This window comes from Acomys minous (assembly GCF_964271855.1).
Source record: "Acomys minous genome assembly, chromosome: 15".
Classification (NCBI taxonomy): Eukaryota; Metazoa; Chordata; class Mammalia; order Rodentia; family Muridae; genus Acomys; species Acomys minous.
In genome coordinates, this window is record NC_140497.1 from 89,659,280 (window position 1) to 89,683,821 (window position 24,542).

A 24,542-nucleotide genomic window follows, 5' to 3' on the forward strand; every position below is an offset into this window, starting at 1 on the left:
TGATGCTCAATGGTACAGAACTTGCTCAGCACACAGAGGACCTGGGTTCAATCTCCAGCACTGGAAAAGAAAAGTGTGTGTGTGTGTGTGTGTGTGTGTGTGTGTGTGTGTGTGTGTGTGTGTGCGGATATCCACATAAACATGCATAAATAGGCATAGGTGTGGATATAGGTGTGTGTGTAAAACTAAATGGACTCAGCATGTTGTATTTATACTTTTACTCACAGTAATAATTAAAGAATAAGAAGTCAGGGACTCCAAGATGGCGGCAAGCAGCATGGACCATGTTTAGAAGCTCCAGTAAATGATTCAGAGAATTGCACAGAATTCTTAACCAGGAAAGCCAAGCTCCCCATCCCACTACAGGAGGAGTACTCCACAGTTCGAAAGGACCAAAATACAGAAAATCTGCTTACCCCTGCACACGGGAGGAGTGTGGATGTTCTCGGACCAGAGCGGCAGCGGCAGTGGCTGAGATTTGCATCTAGGAACCCTCTAGCAGAGGCAAGTAGCATGGTGACCAGTGGGAATTGCTGCGGGAGAGGGAACTGAGTGAAAGATTTGGGCTCCTAAAACCCTAGGTGAGCTCAGCACGCCGTTTGGTCCCAGAGTCCCTCACTGAACTTGGTGGGCAGTTTGGGCCCAGAGACCCTAGCTCAACTCGGTGTGGGGTTTGGGCCCCGGGACCCTGATTGAGCTCAGAGCACAGTTTGGGCCCAGAGACCCAAACTGAACTCGGTGCATGGTCTGGCTCCTGAGAATCTAGCTGAGCTTGGAGCGGTTCAGGTCCTGGGACCCTAGTTGAGCTCAGCCCGCAGCTTGGGCCCAGAGAACCTGGCTGAACTTGGTGTGCAGTTTGGCCCCAGTGACTCTGGCTGAGCTTGGCAGGCGGTTCGGGCCCAGAGACCCTAGCTGAGATTGGAGTGCGGTCCCTGCCCTGAGACTCTGGCTGAACTCGAGGAGCTCAGTGTGCGGTTTGGGCCTGAGACCCTGGTAGGACTCAGCGCTAACAGGGCTAAGCACATGGGTTGGACCCCAAGACCTGTTTGGGTCCAGAGACAGGAACTGGACTCAATGCTCAGGTTGGGTCCATAGAGGCTAACTGGACTCAGTGTGTGTGTGTGGTTTTAGGCCCCATGACATTAACCTGGACTCTGCAAGCAGGCTGGGTCCCGAAACGCTACCAGGAACTACAGACCAGCAGAGCATCAGGGATACAAGGCACATACTTCAACATAATAAAGGCTATATACAGCAAGCCAATAGCCAAAATTAAATGGAGAGATACTCAAGGAAATTCCTCTAAAATTGGGAGCAAGGCAAGGCTGCCCACTCTCTCCATATCTCTTCAATATAGTACTCGAACTTCTAGCCAGAGCAATAAGACAACAAAAGGAGATCAAGGGGATCCAAATGGGAAAGGAAGAAGTCAAATTATCCCTATTTGCAGATGATATGATAATGTACATAAATGGCCCCCAAAATTCCACCAGAGAACTACTACAGCTGATAAACACCTTCAACAAATTGGATGGATACAAAGTTAACTCAAAAAAGGTCAGTAAACTTCCTATATACAAATGACAATGATGCAGAGAAAGAAATTAGGAAAACTACACCCATTGCATTAGCCACAAGCAATATAAAATATCTAGGTTTCTCTAACCAAACAAGTGAAGAACTAGTTTGAAAAAAAATGAAAACCCTGAAGAAAGATATTGAAGATGACATGAGAAGATGGAATGATCTTCCTTGCTCATGGACCAGGAGAATTAACATAGTAAAAATGGCCATCTTACCAAAAGCAATCTACAGATTCAACGCAATCCCTATCAAAATACCTACATGATTTTTAAAGACATTGAAAGATCAATTCTCAACTTCATATGGAAAAACAAAAAACCCAGAATAGCTAAAATGATCTTGTACAATAAGAGATCCTCTGGAGGAGTCTCCATACCTGATCTCAAGCTGGATTATAAAGCAACAGTAATTAAAACAGCATGGTACTGACAGAGAAATAGGCTGGTTGATTGTTGGAATCAAATCGAAGACCCAGAGATGAATCCATACACATATGGTCACTTGATTCTTGACAAAGAAGCCAAATCTATTTGATGGAAAAACGATCGCATCTTCAACAAATGGTGCTGGTCTAATTGGATGTCTACATGTAAAAAATACCATTGGACTCATATTTGTCACCATGCACAAAACTCAATCCCAAGTGGATCAAAGACCTCAACATAAAACCAGAGACACTAAGCTGGTTAGAAGAAAAAGTGGGGAAGAGCCTGGAACACATTGGCACAGGAGACAACTTCCTGAACAGAACACCAACAGCCCAGACATTAACGTCAACAATTAATAAATGGGACCCCATGAGTCTGAGAAGCTTCTGTAAGGCAGGAGACACTGTCAACAGAACAAAGTGACAGCCTACAGTCTGGGAAAAGATCTTCACCAACCCTACATTTGACAAAGGTCTAATATCCAAAGTATATAAAGAACTCAAGAAATTAAACAACACCAAATCAAATAACTCAATTGAGAAATGGGGCTCAGAACTAAATAGAATTCTCAACAAAGGAACATCAAATGGCTGAGAAACACTTAAAGAAATGCTCAACATCTTTAGTCATCAGGGAAATGCAAATAAAAACAACCCTGAGATTCCATCTCACACACATCAGAATGGCTAAGATCAAAAATTCAAGCGACACCACATGCTGGCAAGGATGTGGGGAGAGAGGAACACTCCTTCATTGCTGGTGGGAATGCAGACTAGTAAAGCCACTTTGGAAATCTATGTGGCACTATCTCAAAAAACTGGGAATACGGCTTCCTCAAGACCCAGCTATTCCACTCCTTGGAATATACCCAGAAGATGCTCCAGCATACAGAAAGAAAATTTGCTCAACCATATTCATAGCAGCCTTATTCATAATAGCCAGATCATGGAAACAGCCTAAGTGTCCCTCAGTAGAAGGCTGGATAAAGAAACTGTGGTACATTTACACTATGGAATACTACACAGCTATTAAAAACAAGGAATTCCCAAAATTTGTGGACAAATGGATTGAACTAGAAATGATCATAATGAGTGAGTTAACCCAGAAGCAGAAAGACTCAAATGGTATATACTCACTTATATCTGGACACTAGCCCAAGGAGCAGGTCCATGAAATTCTTCACTTACCAGGAAAGTGGGGCAGAGGGGAAGACTTCCTATTGGAACTCTAGGTGAGAGAAGCATGGGAGAATGGAGAAATAGAAGGATCCAGAGGGTCCTAGAAACCTACAAGAAGAACATTATGACAGGTAGATCTGGGCCCAGGGGTCCTGCTCAAACTATGGCACCAGCCAAATGCAATAAACTTCGAACCCCTACCCAGATTTAGCCAATGGACAGGATATTCTCCACAGTTGAGAGGAGAGTAGAGACTGACTTTCACACAAACCCTTGGATGGGGAGGCCTGGTGGCACTCAGAGGAAAGATACTAGGTCACCAAGAAGAGACTTGATACCCTATGAGCATATACAGGAGGAGGAGATCCCCCTCAATCACAGTCATAGGGGAGGGGAGTAAGGGAAAAATTGGAGGGAGGGAGGAGTGGGAGGATACAAGAGATGGGATAACAATTGAGATGTAATATGAATAAATTAATAAAATACATATTAAAAAGTGAAAATTTTAAAAAGTTTTTAAAAAAGAATAAGATGCCATAAATTTGATAGGAAGTAAGGGGTCACATGGGAAGGGCTGAAGTGGAAAATGGGATAAAGTAAATTATGCAAATGTATTTTAATTATTAAATTTAAAAAGGAGAATGGTCAAGAGAAGGAAAAAATCCTTTTCACAGATTGCTACACTCCATTCCATCTCATTGTCCTGTTCGTGCACTGTCTCCTTATTTTATCATCAATTTAGTAATTAAAGAGGAAAAGATAGGGAATCCAGTCATGGCTCAGGCAATTGCATGTGGATACTACAAAGTCAAACTGAACTACTTCTTCAAAACACAGAGTCATAGTAATGTCTAGCAGGAACACGTTTTCCTCCCTCATGTAGTTACTCATTAAGAGAAATACAAGAATTAAGTATGGTGTGGGCTTACCTAGAGAGATGTTAACAAGCATCTATTCAACCCAGATAGGGCACTGAAGGTTGGGCAAAGAAATGATTCCAATCAACACCAGCTAAGTGAACCAGTGAGTGAATCGGGTCAAGCAAAATTACATGGTTGACTCAGGTCTTCTGATCACAAGAAGTCCAACCAAGCATGAGTGAAAACTGACAAAGTTTGCATCTGTAACTCTAGTTCAGCTGTCAATCACTCTACCAAAGACTCTTCTCCCCCAGCAGTTACTCACCATTTTTATCACCAGTGGGCCAGTTGTGACTAGGATTATTCTGACCCTCCAGCATGGCATAACTTGCTTGGATGCCCTGAGCCTTGTAAGTTGAGTGAGCAAGCTTCTGTCCTCTCTCTAGAAATGAACGTTGCAATGTGGAAGACCTGAGGGAAGGAGCAATAAACTTATCTGTGTAAATGCCACCTTGGAGGGATGATTTTCACATAGCCTGGGGCCTTTGTGTCGCACTTCATAGGCCTGGCTGAAGAAGCTACTTCCAGTATGTTCTAAATATGCTTAAAAAAAAAATCTCGATTCCAGCCCCAAGCACCAGTCTGTTAAGAGAACCACACAGAATCTAGGCACATTTTCTGCCAGAAGAATTCTAAGTATCACAGAAATCCAAATCCTGCATATCTACCATGGGTAAAGAAAAGAGAAAAGCCTAGTCTTTGGAGGATTTTGCCAGCTCGGGTTCTGTTTTGAACTTTTTTGAAACATGTAACATTCATTGTTATGGGTCGTTCTCATGGGGACTGCTGCCTTCATTTCAAAAGCATTTAATACTTTTTTTCTCTATTATAAGAAGACAATCTCAAAACAAATTGGATTACCAGGATAAGAGAAAAGCAATTGAATTTTAGTTGTTTTGAAAGAGCAATTGGAAAGCACTGTTTTGGTCCTCTGTTCTGAGCAGGGATGAGCACTTCTATAATCGATGACGAGGGCCTCTAAGAATTTATATTATTGCATTGAGGGACAAATGTTTCATTTCACTGTGTTTCAGCATATTATCTATAGAAACCGCACACTTTGGTCTTTCTTTTTGCAAATCATGACTCCTCCGGAAGTTACTGTGACTCAGTAGAGAGGTCTCTTGCTCCTCTAGGAAGAGTGCCTTAGGGTCTAACCACAGTAAAGGCATCTGCAGAAGCCAGGGTCTCAGTGGGGGATTGAGTCAAATCAAAAGTTCTTTCTTTAGAATGCTGCCAGACCCTAGTTTAAAAAGATGTATTCTTCATCCTTTGTCATCCAATTTCCTTGATGGGTGGAGTTTTACATTCTCTTCATTTATGTATACATGTGTACATGTATACATGTCTTACATGTACTTGTTCAAGCATGTGTGTGCTACAGTATGAGGGAATCAAACTCAGGTTGTCAGGCCTGATGGCAACTTGTCATTACACACTGAGCCATATGGCTAGCCCCAAAGCCATTGTTTATATTGTTTTAACATACACTGGATATTTATCAGGGAACATCATATAAGGAAGAGATCGGATACTTCAGGTCAGAACTCTGCTGCATTGCCCACAGGTTCTGAAGCTTGAGACATTGTCCATCACTGTGTATCCCAATGGCCTCATGTATGAAAATATACCCCAGAATTGACAATGCCTTGTCAAGACAAGTGTGTTAGACAAGCAAATCATTCTTAGGAAAGAGCTTGAAGAAGGAGTAAGAAACCATAGCGATATATTAACATAGTCTGATATCTACTTATCTAATGTACTAAATAAAATCCAAACAGCAGGGAGTTGAGCTATAGACATAGTCAGTGTTCCACTGAAATGGAACACAGAGGTAGAAACTACTTGGCAGCTTCTGTGTTCCATTCTGAGCTGGGTTTTTTTTTTTTTTTTTTGCATATCTTCTTCTATGACTCTACTTCTTTGTTGAGACAGTTGGAGAGAAGGGATTGGCTGTTCCAGGCCCTTGCCCCGGTTTCATTTAGGACATGAAAGCGTAACTGATGCTGAATTTTGATGTTATTATTGGTTTTGTTTGGTTTTGGTTTGGCCCTAAATATTGAACCGGGAACTCCGCACATGCTAAGCAAGTTCATTGGAAGTTTCCTTTTCAGTCTGAGCCAGTGTTCCCACGCCCAGCCCACAAAGCAAACGTTATTCTCTGGAGATAGAAGTTTTGACAGGAGCTTGCTGCCTAACTGTGCTGGCTAGTTGTGTCTCAACTAGACACACAGAGTAGAGTTAACTGAAAGGAGGGACATGCCTTGAGATCCAGCTGTAAGGCATTTTTCTCAATTAGTAATCAATGGAGGAGGGTCCAGCCCATTGTGGGTGGCACCATCACTAGGATGGTGGCCCTGGGTTCCATAAGAAAGCAAGCTGAGCAAACGATGGGGAGCAAGCTAGTAAGCCACTCCCTTCCATGGCCTCTGCATCAGTTCCTGCCTCCAGGTTCCTGCCCTGTTTGAGTTCCTGTCCTGACTTCCTTTGGTGATAAACAGCAGTGTGGAAGTGGAAGTGAAATAAACCCTTTCCTCCCCAACTTGCTCTTTGGTCACAGTATTTTGCCACAGCGGTAGAAAGCCCTAACTAAGACAAGAACCATTTCTCATCAATAAAATTGTGGACCCTTTTTAAGGACAGGTCCCACTCCTCTTCTCTTTCTTCTGTATTCTCTTATTGAAAGAATAACATTAGCCTCTACTTGGCAAACAAGTCAGAAAACAGAATCTCATATAATGAATTATTTCCTATGTGCTGGGCATAGAAGTTTATACTTACAAACGTAAAACATTGGAGGTAGATGTAGAAGGATCCTAAGTGCAAGGTCTGCCTCACTTACACAGTGAGTCTGACCCCACTTAAGCTTATATGAGACTATTGCTGGGCGAATATTTAAAATGAGAAGGAAAGAAAGAAAAGGATATAATAATAAAAAGAAAAGAAAGAAATCATCTCCAGCATCCCTTTGGGTAAGAATAGAACCTTGCTCCTGTAGAGAGTGAGGGTCTGACTCAAAAGGGGTTTTCTGACCACACCCTCAAAGCACATGGCCATGGCTTATTCTCCCTTTGAAACGAACTCTCCCTTTTTCTTCTGAGTTTCCTGTTATGTATGATATGCTTATTAAGCGTGTCTTTTGGTTTTTTTTTTGTTTTGTTTTGTTTTGTTTTGTTTTGCATTATTGGCCATCCTCAACTCCTTCAACTTCATGCCTTGAAGCCAAGTGATATCTTTTCCTCCTGCCAAGCCCTTCAGGGTCAGGTAGGAGGCAGTGAGCAGCTGTGCGTACAGGGACATGATTCTGAACATGTTCTTTGCCTCAAGAGCAGTTCTACAGTGAATACAGGAAGCTGGCCTCGCAGCCACAGGAATAATAATCAGAGTCTGCCGTCCCCTTGGTACCTCTGGTGTACCTGATTAACCTTGGGAGGCTTCTGGAGTTCTTTCTGGAATAATAATACAAAAGCATATTAGCCAGACACAACCTTGCATACTGAACCCAAGGAACAGCTAGCTCGTTTTCTCCTAAACCAGGATGGGAACACCCAGGGGAAGGAATCAGGAAAGCTGGTTTCTCCTACCTGTCAGAAACAACTAAATGTTAGGGCTGGTGAGATGTTTCAGTAAGGAATTTGCTGACAAGCCTGGCAATTTGAGTTTGATCTCCATGATCCATATTGTGGGAGTAAACCAAATTCTGCAACTTGTCCTCTGGCTCTATGGCATATGTATGGACCTTGGACTCATACACACACACACACACACACACACACACACAGAGAGAGAGAGAGAGAGAGAGAGAGAGAGAGAGAGAGAGAGAGAGAGAGAGAGAGAGAGAGAGACTGTGATGGTTTTCCTCTTGGATGAGTTTGGCTTAAACTTTCAGGGGTAGTTTGGTTGTTAGAAGTATGGTTGCTACATTCATTGTAGGAAAAAAACAAACCCCCAAAATACCCTTAAAATAATACATGTCAGGAGACCTTAATTTTGTTGAAAAAAACTGTGTGTGTGTATATATTATACATACATATATATATATATATATATATATATATATATATATATATATATATATTCCTTTGTTTTCTTTTTGATGTTCTGCTAAACCTCACTGATTGAAAGAGGCACTCATCACCCCTGCCACTTGTTTGTAGTGGTTTGAATAAGGATGGCCCTGATAGGCTCATAGATTTGAATGCTTGACAACCAGGGAGAGCCATTATTAGAATGTGCAGCTTTGTTGGAGGAAGTGTGTCTCTGGAAGTGGGCTTTGAGATTTTACATGCTCAAGCCAGGCCCAGTGTTTCTGTCTTCCAGCTGCCTGCAGATGCCAGGTGTAGAACTTTCAGTTCCTTCTCCAGTACCATGTCTGCCTGCACGTGGACCTGTTTCCCACCATGATGACAGTGGACTAAACTTCTGAATGTAAGCCAGCCCTAATTAAAAGTTTCCTTTGTAAGGATTTCCATGGTTCACAGTGTCTCTTCATAGCAATAGAACACTGACTAAGACACCATTTTATACTGATAGGTAGGTAGGTGGTGGGTACATTGGTAGACAAAAATAGTTTTATGTGTTTGTGTACATGTACACCACATACATGTTGGTTCACAAAGAGATGCATGAGAGGCCCTGGAGCTGGCATTGTGAGCCACCTGGTTTGGGCGCTAGGAACCAGACTTGGCACCTTTCCAAGAGGAGCAAACAATCTTAAGCATTGAGCCATCTCTCTAACCCTCTCCCTTGCCTTTTCACTCTAACACCATGAAAGACCAATACAGAACAGCATAATGAAATATGAACTTACAATATTGACTATTTTGATATATATATATAATATTTAAGTGGTTAAATAAGGAGAATCTTGAATAAGTATGTAAATAAGAGTTAGCATTTTGACCTTATGGTAGGAAATGGATTGAGCGAGTAAGGAAAAAGAGAGAGAGGTAGGGAGAGAGAGAAATTCAAATTTTAGCTCCCAAGCCTATTAAAAAAAGCAGAATAACAAAGAAAGGTGACCTACCTTAAAGCCATAGACTGCCTGACAGCAAAAGGCAGAGGGAGATGACAGCTATGTCCAGTGACATCAGGGCTGAAAAGTTCCTGAGGCATTGAGTGAGCATCTAAAATAAATGTGATTCTTGATGGCTTTGATATTCTTTGGAAACCTCTGGGAAAACATTTCAAATAGTTTGCTTTCCAAACCTTTTTCTTGGTAAAGTAAAGAGTGGGAACGTGTCACCAGAAGTCCAAGTAACTTGCCTCCCTCGGCGGCTAAGTCAATCTCTATTCATAGAACGGGCATGTTCCTGAGCCTTAGCAATTTGTGTTTCTTTTATTCTCAGAACACATATCAGCCCTGCTAGAATCAGTCTGTGCGCTTGACATATTTCAATGTGATATTGTGAAATAAAGAAGCCTTTTTCCTCCATGTGGACTCAAGTTTTCACGTGGGAGTTCTTAGATTGCAAACTTATGCATCCAATCTAAAGGTTGTATCCACAGACCTGGCCTCCATGTGTGCACTTACTACATGTTTACTCTGCTAATAATAACTCTCCTGTTAAAGAACTCATGAAAAATAACTAAGCCTATCACCATGAAATTTTTAATATATGGCAAGAGCCAGGTGGATTATCACCATTTTGCAATTTTTAAATATAACTTTGGCTTAATGAAAATAATTCAAATCTTTATCATCTTTGTCACATAGAAGTAAAAGATGTTAAAAAGGAAAACATTCTTACTAAGTATGTGGTATAACTTATCATTGCAAAGTCCAGTTTCAATACATGAGTGAGATAACAAGAAGTACAATGAGAATCCAAAACTTTTTAACTGGATTTCAACACCACCTTTTTTCTCCTTTATCTGAAAAGATTTTTTTTCCACCTTAAGCATATCTGATCAGATTTCTGTTAGCTGTATCAAATAAAACCCTGCATATTTCCTCAGAAACAGCTCATGCTACTTCACCTATTCTGCAATTCTTATTTACATTAGTTTTTAAATATTTGAACGTCATGTAGTCTAATGACACTGAAGTATAGTAAACGGCCTCGTCCTTATAAATATAACCAGTTTTGTTCTTCTATCTGAGCCTTGGTTTCTGCAAGGTTAATTCTGCACCATGGAGGACCCTGAAAACCCTTCTTGACCTGTTCTAAAAATGAATGGCTAATTTACAGTAGAAGGGGGAAAAGAAGGTACAGTACTGCAGAACTTCATGGTTCCCAGCACTGCCAACCATTTTCATCATGATGACTCTTCTCTACAGATGATCCCAACTTGTGACCCATGCTTACCAGTTCTTAATCTGTATGTATGATGTTCTGGGACTCCCAGGCTAAAACTCAATAGGTAAGTGATCTCAGTCTATCAACTCACAGTGGGAAGCAAAAAAATTGGTTTCCGTAGCTAAAATTTGAGGATGCAGTGTCATCTAGCAGGATCTAAAAAATGTTAATCCCACTTTAAATCTATGTTCTCCATTGACTCCTCATTTAGCACATTGACTATAATTAGGAACACATATGTATGCGTGTGTGTGTGTGTGTGTGTGTGTGTGTGTGTGTGTGTGTAGCCTCATGAAAAAAGAGACTATGAATTTAAGAGAAGAAAAGTGGGTACATGGAAATTTTTTGAAAGGAGCAAAGGTAAGGGGGAAATGTTATATTATAATCTCAAAAAATAAAAGATAACAAAACATTATCCCCTTACGTATTTATCTACTTTCTTTATTTTCCATCCATGACATGTTGCACATATTGATAAAAGACGCATTAAAAAGCATCATCTTGGCTAATAAATAGCCTGTACAGATATATCAAAGGGCCCAACTTCAAATCCCTACTTTACAGGATGGTTGGATTTCTTAAGGTTTTAAAAATGTCACTGTGTTTTCTCCAAATTTTATAGGCTTCATGTAATTTCTGCAGAATATATTTTATTGGAGTCCTTAATGTCAAGGTTCAACAAAAAAAATGGGACCTGAAACACCTGTAGGCCCGCACTGAAATCCACTCTCCCTGCTGAGCTCTCTGCTCCATCTCAGCATGTTTTCATTATTGGCGCAATATTCACAAAGCTCGCATCTCTATCAGTCATCTCGTCATTAAAAAATACTAAGAAAAATATGACCTTATGTTTATCTCAAATGTTAGTGTCACATTTAATTACATAGATAAGAAGTTATATCTGATTCTATACTTAATATTAAAAAAATCTTATCTAAGTCATGGGGATAACAGAAAGTAACATGTTTTTTTTTCTGGTTACTGCATCATGCACATTTAATTATGACCAACTCTAAGAAAGGTGCTTCCATCATCACCCTTAGGGAACTGGAGGGAAGATCTGTAATGGATGGTTCATTTGACATTAGAGAAGACGGCCAATTGTATCACTTAAAAATGATCAAATAAACAAAACTGGTGCCCAGAAGAGGCCAGCACAGAGAGCAGGATGTTGATGCTGAAGTGCAGTCCTGGAGGATGTTTGTTTGTTTCTTTGTTTGTTTGAGCCCTCGTTGCCCATGGTTCTGAGGTTCACCTTATTCTGTCCTCATCATGTTCTTGAACACATAGCAAAAGTCATCTAGGCCTCAAAATATAGACCTAACTCTTTATAGTGATGAAAACATGGGTTTGGGTTTTTGGAAGTGTGATCAATAAGGATGGGGTTGAGTAAACCACTGCTAATGTCTGTGATAGATTTTAAAATTCAACAGTCTGATCCCTGGTCCCAAAGAAAGAGACAATTCAAGCTTCCTCCTAGCATCACATGATCCCAAATAATGCTGAAAACAGTGGTTTAGCGGCTCAGTCTAGAGGAGAGTATCAGGAGTCCCTCCCATTGCAGAGACAAATCTAATCTATTTTCTTCTCTATTCTATACCAAGCCTGCCTTTGGGACACTGTTGGCATAGCTCTTCCTACTTCTTACCCTCCATGACCTGAGGGGAGGGTGGTGAGGCCAACACTGAGGCGAGTGTGCACAACCTGAAACACTGTGGTCCTCATCATTAGTCTCCATAAAAAATAATTTTAAACATTTCTTACTAGGTAACTGATTAAGCTTTCCACAATCCACAGCATATAGGCATTCAAGGAAATCAACATCTTCTTGTGGGATATAGTCTAGTATAGAATTTCCCACTATCTCAGTACAATGAGAGAAACCCACTTGCCTACACACACACACTCCCCATCCTGAATAGGTCTTCCTCGGTGCCATCGTAGCCTTAATAATAAAATAAGAATGTAGGTTAGATAGCTAATGTATGAGGGAAATATTGTGAAGTGTATTATTACCATATGATATAAATATTTCATTGACTTTTGGCATTTGGAACTAAACTGAAGTAAATGTTACTTAATAATAAAAATATATATATAAGTCATGAAATTGGACACAACAGCTTTTTCCATGACTGTTTCAGATAGGAAGAAGTATGCCTGAGGTACAGTTTCTGTGTGTATGTGTGTGTGTGCACGCAGGCGTGCCTACGTGTGCCTGTGTGTGTGTGTGAGTGAATGTGTGAGTTTATATAACACTTCTATTTTTAGCTTCTTAATGTAGGTTAAAACTGAATATTTTCTCACTCGTTCATGTTTGTTAAATGCATCTGTTCTCGAATGCCAATTATAATAATTTTAGAGTAGAGAACAAACATGTTTCTGTCATTTTCTCTTTTAATATTAATGCACTAAGTGTATTACTAGATTTAAACAACACAGTCTTGTACATATAAAAAGCGTAAAAGCTTTGTATATCTGTTTATACAGATTCATGTTTATTCAATAGAAAGAGATGTGTACATACTTACAGATAGATGGCGGGCAAGGAAAAGTATTCCTCCAACACACTCTAGTTTGTTAAGCTTAGGAAAAAAGAGGAATGTTTGTGCTTTACAACCAAGACGATTTACAGTTCCATAGAATCATGTTTCCTGAACTGATCCTGGGTGTTGTTGTTTTTCCTGAAACTAAAAGAATAAAATAAAATAATACCAGTCACTTGAAATACCTGAGAAATATCAAGTGTTTGCAGACTCTTTGAAGATGTAATATAACAATGTGGATTGAGAAACTACAAAAGATGCATATGGCATGCAGAATTAATTGTAGAAAACAACCCTCGGGGTAGGAGGGGGGACAGAGAGAGAGAGAGAGAGAGAGAGAGAGAGAGAGGGAGAGGGAGAGAGAGAGAGAGAGAGAGAGAGAGAGAGAGAGAGAAGGATAGAGGGGGCAGGGGTGGGAGAGAAAGGGAGGGAGGGAGAGAACTATATATCATTAACACACATAAAAATAAAAACATAATAAAAACATAAAAATTTTTTTTTCTGAGCTGTCAATGTAGTTTGGTGGAACAGCAGTTGTTCAACATGTGTAAGGCCTTGACTGAATCCTCACTACAAAAATATTTTTCTGACTTAACAACAGCTTGGTTAAACTTTCTTTCTTTTCTTTTCTTTTCTTTTCTTTTTTCTTTCTTTCTTTCTTTCTTTTTTTTTTCTTTTTCTTTTTTTTTTTTGGTTTTGTTTTGTTTTTTGTTTTTGTATTTTTTTTTTCAAGACAGGATTTCTCTATGTAGCCTTAGCTGACCTGGACTCACTTTTTAGACCCAGTTGACCTCAAACTCACATCGATCCACCTGCCTCTTCCTCTCGAGTGCTGGGATTAAAGGTGTGCACCACTACTGCCCGGCTCAGTTTGATTAGACTTATGGGATCACATATCATTTAATGTACACACAAACATATGTATGCAAAACTTATAATTTCAAGGTATAATTAAATATATAAAGAATTTGTTGAATGGTAGAATTTGTGAGAATCTGTATCTATTCAGCATTATTGAAACAGAATTTCAGGTACCTTCAAAATGACAATCTTTATATTAGTCAAGGGTTCTCAGGAATTTGTACGTGAGTGTGCTGCCATCTATGCAGTGAACTAAAGGCCCTCTCCTTTGTAAACTTTCCTACTTTAAACTGTCACAGTTGACTAACAGTGGAGAACATGCTGCTAACATGGTATTTGCTAAACATTGTTCATGCTTAAATATTGAAATTATATGTGTGTTGTGGGACTTCTGCACAAGACGGGGAGACATAAAGAGAAGTTTTTCTACCCCAGATGAGAGAAACAATTTCACTAAATTCCATCTTGGTGAAACAAATTTTTATTGAGTTAGTTGCTGAGCATAGGTAAAGGGTAACTCATAGGGGTATGGAAGACATAAATGTAGCTTTATCACCAAAAACCCTACCACAGCATGGTTGACATCTCACAAAAGCTGAGACTTCCATTTCCCTACATGACTTGCAAGTGTCTTCAAAAGTCTCCACCCCAGCAATGATTACTGCTTATATAACCCTGCGGAAGGACTCTTGTAAGTTTCAGGAACTTCCTGAGACATGTTAGTTGTTTGCTTCCCAAGTCTTATAAACTTTGTTTACTTCCTAAATTTAATGAGTCTCCCACCAGAAAGGAATTTTTTCATTCAAAGGATATTCTTAGAAAACAGAAGACATCTCAGCCCAAAAGAAGTGGTCCCATGAAATCATAGTAAACTCTTTATAGCCCTTTATCACAAGTCCCAGTCTGTAAAATTGGGTCATGAATAAGAAGAGAAGAAAAATGAAATGCTAACTTGTGTTGATTTTTTTAGGGCTCGTAGATTCACTCCTTTCTGCAACATAATGAAAATTTGTGTTACCCCCAAATTCCTTTAGATCTCTAACCTCACAGAGTGATAGGGCCATCTTTGAAACCTTATTAGGCCACAATGGTATAACTCTTGTGAATTAAATTGATGCTCTTGTAAATAGGTATTTAGAAACTAACTGTTTCCTTCTACCATATATGAACACAAAGGTAAGACAGTCATAGGTAAGTCAGAAAGTGGACCCTCATCAAACACTGCATAGACTTATGTCTTAATATTGGACCTCTAACATGCCAAAAAGTTTGACATGTACATTTCTACTGTTTATGAACTACATACCCTTCTTCTATTTGTTAGAGCAAACAAACGATTCTCTCATTTTTCTCCTGTGACTCTGAGTATTATAGTACATGAACATTTATGGAAATGCTCAGTGTGGCCACCTACACACACAGTAGAACTTATTAATAGACAGGGGCTGAGGATGGTTAGCTAACTCTAATCACATGGAGACTGGTTCTTCTTGATGAGTTGAAGGAGGAAGAAAATCTAAATAAAGTTATCATCAAATGTAACCAAAAACACATGTATTGAAGGAAATTTGGAGTGGAATGTCGTTGGGATTCAGAAATCATGATGGACCTTGGTCAGGATGTTGAACCACAACAATAGAATTGCAGAGGTTCACTATGATTTCTGAATCACACACAAGATGCTAATGGGCCAAGGGGCAAGTACAACAAAACCTCAGAATGCTGTGTTGTCAGAATCCTAAAGTGGCTACAGGTGGTTGAAAGGAGGTAGGGTGTGGTTGTGTTGGGCTTGCACAATTGGAATAATGTTACACAGAAACTTTGCCAACAATCTCAAACTTGAGATTTAAGATGAGGCCAGTGCATAGGTAACCTGGCCATTCTTAATCAATTTCAAAAAGGCCTGAGATTGTTTTTATGAGGAAACCAGAGCAGCCCAAGCTTTGGAGAAATGCCACAGGGAAAGAGTAGATTCACTGAACACGCATCACACAAAAACATCAACGGTAAAGCAAAAGTTCACAGATTAATTTTGGGGTGTGTGCGGGACAGTGGTTGAGTGGATTAGTGCCCATAGAGTCTAGAAGAGGGGTCTGGATCCCAGAGCTGGAATTACAGGTGGTTGTGAGTTGCCGACCTAAGAGCTTGGAACCCAACTTCGGTCGTCTACAAGGTCAGTGTATGCTCCTAGTGGCTGAGCCATCTCTCTGGGGCCATCATTCTTCAGTCTCTCAAACTCAAAACCAACTAACGTCATAGTTCATCCTACATACAACCACACAGGTCAATACGGTAAAGCATGTTAGAAAAAAAATAAAAGAATCTCAAAAGAACAAAAAGTAGGAAAAAGAAAATATGATCAAAGTGTTAGAGCTGGGGATAAGAGCAAATTAACAAAACTGATTTCATTTAGTTATTTGTGTAGATTCCTTTAAACATAACAGGATGAAGATGAGGAGTGATAGAAAATCATATGAGACAGAAAACAATCCATGCTCGTGTAACTCCTTTTTTTTAAAAGGGGGGGGGGGAGGACATTTTAAATCAAAATTTGCCACACTGAGCCCTCCACAGATGTCAGAGTATTGGAACCATTAAAAACAGGCTCGTAAATAAAGCACACTGTGAAATAAAAATCACCTGGACATACTGTCTTGAGTAGAACAGCAAGGGTATCAGCTGACGGGAGTTAGTCTAGTTAAAAACACGTGGGAATGAGAAATGTGCCTAGACCTGTAGGACTGGAAGTCAGCACTGTGCCAGGGAAGTGCTCAAGGCTTCAGGGGAGTTGGAGAGTTTTTGACAGGAGGGTAGAAGGGCAGTGTTAGTAGCAGAAAATGCAAAAACTGATGCTGTAGTCTTCCGTAGTTTTTGTGAAAATCTAGAGGTGGGAGGAGGCTTGCATGCTTGCGGAGAATCACATCCAATGTCTCAAATAGAGAAGTGAAATGGAAACTGAACTAATGGGCTTTAAATATTAATAGGAGGGTGATGAAGCCTGAAACCATCGTCTTAAATCCATCAGCTAACTTTCCAAATGCTACATATTAGATGAAGTGAAGAATGTTGCAGATGACACTTCTTTTTTTTCCTTTGTTGATATGTATATATTTTTTTCAATTCAAATGAATAAACATTAATACCATAAATTCTTATTTTGAAACTCACCAAAGTAGTCACACACACTCCAAAAAAAAAAAACCAAAAACAAACAAAAAAAAAAACCCTGGGTTTTGTGACAAAGTACAGAAGCATGATCACATTTAAAACTAATGAGAACTAAAGAGAAATTATCCCAAGTGGTAATAGACATTATTACATCCGTAAATATTTTCCTGGTCTTTATTGTAACATTGCACAGTACAATTGCTGTTTTGTGAACTGCGATGGCACAGAAGTGAATGCAAAAACAACTCGAAGAAACCAAAGCACAAGAGTAAAATTATTCAACAGTTAACACTAAAACTAAGTCACCAAGGAGGTAGTTTTCTTTGATTTTAGGATATAATAAAATAAAAATAAAATAAAATTTACTATCACCTATTGGTGGTTTCTCTTCCAAGCAACTTCCAATTTGCCAAGCTACTTTGGTCATCTTTCTCTCAGAAGGTGATTGAATGTGTCTGGAAACATGAAATAGTGGCATGAGCTTCTCTCACTATTTGGCCACTTGTGGCCTCTCACGCATGGAGCCTCAGACACCTCGTCCACGTATCCACAGCACAAGACAAACAGACATCATAGAGGACTGTACAGAGGCTCATTCAGAACAGGCTAATAATGGGAAAATGCCTCCCCTTAACATGCTGTGTCCCTACCTTCATCTCACTGTTAGAGGACAGCCATTGTTAGCAGATCATCTTTCCTCCAGCACCAGCTCTTCCACACTGACGTGGGGACACAACTGTTTCCGGGGCACTTAATTATCTCTACTTAGAAATGCCAGGGGTTAACTCTCACACTGGCCATCCTGAAATGGAGATTTCAATTACTTTCTCTTTTCTCTGACAGTCTTTCCCTCTGATGCGTGAGTCTATGGGTAAAAAATAAGTCTCCTAGTAACAATAACGCAAGCCTAAAATTCCAGCCATGTCCAACCTGTGGCCCACAGGCTCTACACCCCACCTGTTCCTCAAACCCTGGACTGTCTCTCAATATCCCTTTATTCACCATCATTATTATAATGATCACAATCTCTCCAGGTGTGTGAAAGACAAAACTTGATGTTACTTGAATAACAACCGCTTCCATGTCACCAACAATTTCATAGCCCCTTCCATATGTCTACATTCTTACCCAAGCCACTGCCTTATCTCTATAGCTACTATAATTGCATTCAACTTGCCAACTGCCGGTGCCCCCTAGTTCTAAAGCCAGTGTATTGTCCAAATGTTCCTCACTCCTCCTCCTCCTCCTCCTCCTCCTCCTCCTTCTTCTTCCTCTTCCTCTTCCTTTTCCTCCATCTCCTCCTCCTTCTTCTCCTTCTTCTTCTCTTTCTCCTCCTTCTTCTTCCTTCTTTCCTCCTCCTCTTCCTTCTTCCTCTTCCTTTTCTTTTTCTCCTCCTCCTCCTTCTTCTTCCTCTTCCTCTTCTTTTTCTTCTTCTCCTCCTTCTTCTTCCTCTTCCTTTTCTTCTCCTCCTTCTCCTCTTCCTCCTCCTCCTCCTCTTCCTCTTCCTCCTCCACCTCCTCCTCCTTCTATTTTTGACATCCAGGTGTCTAAGTCTTTTAAGACTGTCAAGTGGGAATGCCAGTAAGAATATAGGGGGAAACTCTCCAGGGCTAATCCCCTAGCTGAAGCATCAATTTAAAGGATTTCCCAGTGGTTAGGAACACATACTGACCATATGAAAGACCTGAGTTTGGTTCCTGGAGGCAATAAGAACGCATTCTTTCTATGCCGAGAGCATTTTAGAATTTTTCTTTACTATTTTATTTCAAACAAAAACATCTTTAGCACATTTTAAGACAGATATTTATTTTGTTTGTTTTTATTTGTATATTGGGCAGAGGGTGGTTGTGGGATTCTGAATGTGCCATGTTTTGCAGTTGGAGGTCAGAGGACAACTTGTAGGAGTTAGTTTTTTCCTTCTACCATCTGCATCAGAGGCTCAAACTTAAGTTTTCAGGCTTGGCAACAAGTACCTTTATCCACTGACCACTCTGTCTACATTGAGCATTGTTTAGTTTCCTTAATGGAATATGTCTTACATGCCTCAGGGTTTTATACAGTATGATGATGATGATGATTTCTAGTCTCTAACATACCCTACTTAAATCTATTAAATAAAATATCTCCGAAAGCCTAAACATCTCAGAGAAATAAGCGGAGGTTAGGTTAATGCTTCTTAATTTCTTCTGCCCCATTCTTGCAGTTCTAATGACCTCAATGCCAAAATTATCTACTGTGATTTCCCCCCACTGTAAGATTCGATGCACTACAGTATATACAGCAGGTTAGTCTGAGGACCAGAGCAATGCTCTCAAGTAGGGAGCCTTCCTTAAATACGTGTTGACAGGCTTGCTAGCAGGCTCAAGGATGTGCAAGTTCATATAATAATGATTATATCCCGATAGCCTCGTTGTGTGTGGAAGGTTGGCACACAGGAAACTATAAAAATTACATACGTTGAGTCTGTGACTTCTTGCCGTTCCACGCAATCAACAAGTGTAATGATTTGAGGCTTTCACACTCTGAGAACCCTGCAGTGAGTTTATTTCACAACATTAGCTTTTCTGATAAACAGTTTTCAATTTTCCATCCCAGTGTCTCAAAACTATAAGCTAGTGTTTTTAAAAAAAGAAAAAAAAAGGGAAATAGAAATTAAACTTTCATTATCCCAAGACCACTGTGGATCTTTATATCATATTCTCCCTTTCAATATTGTCTTTCACTGACTTTAGCTTGATTTATGCAAGCAGCTGAGTTCTTTGAAGTCTGTGATTCTGTTTGCATAATCTTCATAATGGGATAAATAAAACAGTGTTTCTAAACCATAAAAAAAATGTCCCAAATGGAAAGCTGAAAGATATCTGACAAAGTTTACTTGTATGAACATCAGGAATGCCTGCCCCATGTGTGGGGAGCGGGTCCTATGCATGGATGACTTCCGTCACAGTCAAGATTCTTCGCGTTTCACTAAAATCATGGTTCTTTGTACTTGGCCCCAAAAGAAAAGAATTGCTACTACTACGTAGTGCATGCCTAGTACTGACATGCACTGCGACAAATTCATCTGACTGAAAGTATTCTGCGAAGCTATCAGATGTGTGAAGAGAAACATAACTGGGACCGATTTTCTTCATATATCTATATAAGACATACATGTACATAAGTCACAATGTTGTGCAAATTTTATACATAGTCCCAACAGCTAGAACCAAACTGTGGCTCAGTTTAACAACTATCACAGCCAATAAGACCAATAGTCCCATTATGGTGTAAGGGATAGAGACAGCCAATCAGTTTGGGGTCGATATGAAAGAGTTCTCTTTAAAATATATTTTTATGGCCAACAAAATATCACATGAGTGAAAGTGCTTATGACACAACCCTAATGACCCATGATTGCAGTGGATAATCACTAGGAAAAGCAATAACGTTAAACATGCAGGGCTGTCTTTTCAGTGGAAGAGATATATACCTGTTTTCCACTAAGAAGGCTGAAAATGGATGTAGTCAACAGCCTGACGGACTGTACTATCCATAGTTCCCAGCCACACCCAAATCCCCAGACTGTTATGCTTATCCCAGGCTCTTTCTCCATATGCCTTTATCTTGAGCGCTGTTGCTCAGTCAATAGAACTGAGGGGATCTTTCACATATACTTCATAGCTTGGTGACCTCTGTGATGACCTAAACCACACCAGATCCCCCCCCCCCAGGCCCTTATGTTATAGAAGGCATTTTAAAGAAGAAGTCACATGCACTTTGCACAAGAGTTTCAATATATTCCCACCTTTAGCTTCATTGTGACAATTATCACGAAGAAATTATTTTTTCTGAAATTGTAGTGTACTTAAATACATGCATAATCAACTGACCAGGGTTAGACTTTAGAATTTTGACTACTGTATACTGAGTTATGTTGAACTGGATCTCCCTCTTGCCTAGTGCAAATCATTACAAAGCTGGCTTGGTGTTTGCACAGACTCCCATGTACAATTTCTGATACCTGAACACACACACACACACACACACACAAACACACACACACACACACACACACACACACACACACACACACACACACAAACACGAGAGAGAGAGAGAGAGAGAGAGAGAGAGAGAGAGAGTAAAAAATAGTAAACAAATAAAACTTTCAAATATTTTAAAATACTAAGGAAAACAATAAATAGTTGCTTTCACAAATGTTCTTTGTTCGTGCTATATAATTACTTTATTTGCTTTTTAACACTGGGAATTGAACTTGATAGTAGAGTGGCTGCTTGGCAGTCACAAGCCCCTAGGTTGATCCCCTACAGTATCTGAAACATTTAATTAATGAATAATAAAGCATTGTTCAGAGAGCAGAGATGACTTCTCAGGTCATAAACAAAGTAAACAATGTGATCCTCATACTCAAAACTCATTGATATGTTTATTACAGCATCTACCTATGATGATTGTCCTTATGTACGAATAAGTAGGAAATTTAAAATATTGAATCAAAACACTTAGCATGAAATTATAAATTCAATACAACTAATAGCTCCATAAAGTCTTCGCTAAGAAGTCTAACATCTTAATCCCTTAAGGTCTCTAAGCCTGGATGTAAGATAGAGAGCTCTTTAATTCATTTTCAGTCATTAAACACACTAATTGTAAGCTTTGTATGTGTCAGACACCCAGCAGGATTCAGAAGATTAATTTATTTCAAAGACTTTAGGCTCTTTCTGCTGAAAGGCAGAGTTAATGGTCTATGAAGTCATCTATTATAAAAGGGTTCTGTACTCCTACTGTGTGTTGGAAACTATGGAAATGGAGGGAAGGACAAGTATTAACTCTTGTTATCTAGATTATAATGGAAAAGGCAGATTTAAAAACTAGTAACAGCCTAATTATCATGAAATTATAGCGTAAGAAAGTTGTTTTTAAGGGATTAAACAGGTCTTAAGAAAACGTCAGTGTCCTGTAAGGATGGTATAGAGCATGCTTTATGTGACTTTTTATCCAGTGTGAGTAGAAAGAGTCATCATGGAAAGATCTTTGTAGGCAGACAGGGCGTCCACTGAAGTCTACCCTGTGCAGAATGGAGCAGTGAAGGATTTGGTTTCCTTTAAACAAAAAAGTCCCTAGTAAGCAACTGACAGTCCCTTGGGGTTTGCTTAGGGAATGCCATTGCTAACCACTGTGGGTATACGGGGCACACCTGATAGTTTCTTCTAATGTGGCAACTCATATGGTGCCCCGTGAGGAAGCTACAGATAAGTCTATCCCATCAAAGTGACTGGAGGTGAGTTCCGTGAAATCCTGAACTGAAGTCGTTTGCTAGAAAAGAAACTCATTTTCCTTTGCCTTTGTACTGCTATATTAATTGTGGTTGGGCTCAATCATCTGGACTGGTCTTAGAACTCTGAGAGAAGTTTTCCTGAAATATTTTGCCCACATCCAAGGATAAACACCACAGCAAAAGGTAGTGAGTGTGCGTTGAATTTAGATGCAGTTTATAAACAGTTGTAACAAAAAAAATTGATCATTAGCAGCAAAATAATTATGATGAAATTAAGTCTCTTTTGTTTACTCTAACCAACACTAGAGAGGCTCTAAAGGATTTCACATGATCATGTGATAGAGTCACAAAGGACTGCCAGGAAAACAAGCCTCCAGGAACCATCCCCTCACCAGGTGACTGCCCAGCAGTAATCCGCTCTGTTCATTCTTGGGCTGATGCTGCTTTCAGGCTACTCCTCTCTGTGACCACTGGCTACCGTGTGAAAATACCTCACCCGGTCTTCCCCCACTTCCAATTGCCTGTCTCTTTGAATCCACTGCAACATGTGTAGTCCCTGAGCCTCTCCTAATCCCAGACAAATATTGTTCTTTGAAGAATCTCTGTCTGATTTCTAAAATTTAGGTTGACACAGAAAGAAGCAAAGGAGAAAGACCAAGTTTGCATAACAATCACTCAAATATGAAAATTATGCACGGGCGCTCATGCATTTATATTCAGTTCAGGGTGAGCCTGAGTGGCTGTTATGACAACTGCTGTAACTTTTCCTTCACAAGATTTGATTCTTCAGACCCTGCAATGAGCTGCTTGTTCAGATGTAATTTGTGCTTCCTAGGTGGAACCTGGTAAAAAGATTAGAGACAAAGGGAAACAGAAAATAGGAATCAGAGTGGGAGAAGACATCATGATTCTGTGGCCTATCATCACTTTGATCAGGAAGAAAAAAAAAGAAAGGAGGAAACTCAGCCTGCCATTTCTCAAAATGTGGCCCAAAAAAACAAAAAACAAAACAAAAAACAAAACAAAACAATAAAACAATCAAGGCACAAGCAGCACTGATAAGCACTGTATTATGGTAGACACAATTTACATCAGCACACGTTGAGTTTAACATTGTCATCTGTTTACATGGAAATTGACTTGTGTCTACATCTAGGTAATGGTTAACTTTTAAGCACTTTAATTGGAAGGAGGGGGTGTGGGTTGAACGGGAGTAAATTAGCATATAGAAAAGGCACAGGTACTTTTCTGGTTTCTATGAAAATTAGGCACAAATTTAAATTTCTGATATTTAAATTTGCACTAAAATACTTACTAATCAGGATAAATAATGCTGCAAATAAAGGAAGTGAGTAGTGTTTGTGATGAATGCCTAGAAAGTCTATAAAGGTGAGCCAATACTTTGATGAGTCACATCCAACGATCTGCTGAATTCAGAATCCTACCATTCTCAGAGTCACTTTGTAAATCTAGCAATATTGTCTTCACAATTATTCTTTAGAAAATCCTATAGGCAGAATGTTACTGCCTTCATACTTTTGTAGAAAAATTATACCAAATGTCTGCGTTACCAAAAGATCAGAGCAGAGACGTCACTGTGAAGAACATCAGTGTACACGATTCTAGCTGTCTATTTGCATATGTGCATTGCACGTGTACATATATGTATCATTCAGGAGTGCTTTGGTCAGTAACAGACTGTATATACTGTGGTGGCCCTGGGAGCTATAATGGAAGTAAATAATTCCCACTGCCTGGTAACATTTTAGTGACCATAGGTCTCAACACAGTATACTGCTTATGTGACTGTGGTAAATCTGTTGTAAATTAATGTAATCTGCGGCCAGTTGTATAAAATTATGGCATAAAACGGGCAGACAAGTATGAGCATACTTGGGGAGGAGCGTAAACACTAAGCGTTGTATGTAATTGTATGCTAAGGATAGTAAGAGTCTATGTCACTGGTCAATATCTTGTCATGGTTTGCCTTCTATTGCTGTGATAAACACCAACAGAGTAGGAATGGGTTTATTTCAGCTTACAGTTTGCAGTCCACCATCAGCTGAAGTCAGGGTCAGAGCTCGAGGGAGAACCCTGGAGACAGGACCTGAAGCAGAGACCATGGAGGGGTCCTGCTTACTCCCCTACTCCCCTGACTGGTTCACCCTGCGATTAAGGGAGCACAGCCAACCACATATGGGCAACTAATCAGCTGACGTTTCCTCTTCCCCATAGACTCGAAGACTGTGTCAGGTTGACAACTGAAGTTAATTATGA

General features: G+C 39.8%; 1 long non-coding RNA gene across 3 annotated transcripts in view; it reads right to left on the minus strand.

Annotated features, from left to right (window-relative positions):
• LOC311584564 overlaps window positions 1–24,542 on the minus strand; it is a 184,273-nt gene that overhangs the window by 152,097 nt on the left and 7,634 nt on the right. For all 3 annotated transcript variants that reach the window (XR_014774938.1, XR_014774939.1, XR_014774940.1), the window contains exons 2-4: window positions 17,635–17,786; window positions 12,941–13,099; window positions 9,137–9,236 (exon numbers count right to left, since the gene is read on the minus strand). This is a non-coding gene — a long non-coding RNA (uncharacterized lncRNA). The remainder of the gene's footprint in view (window positions 1–9,136; window positions 9,237–12,940; window positions 13,100–17,634; window positions 17,787–24,542) is intronic.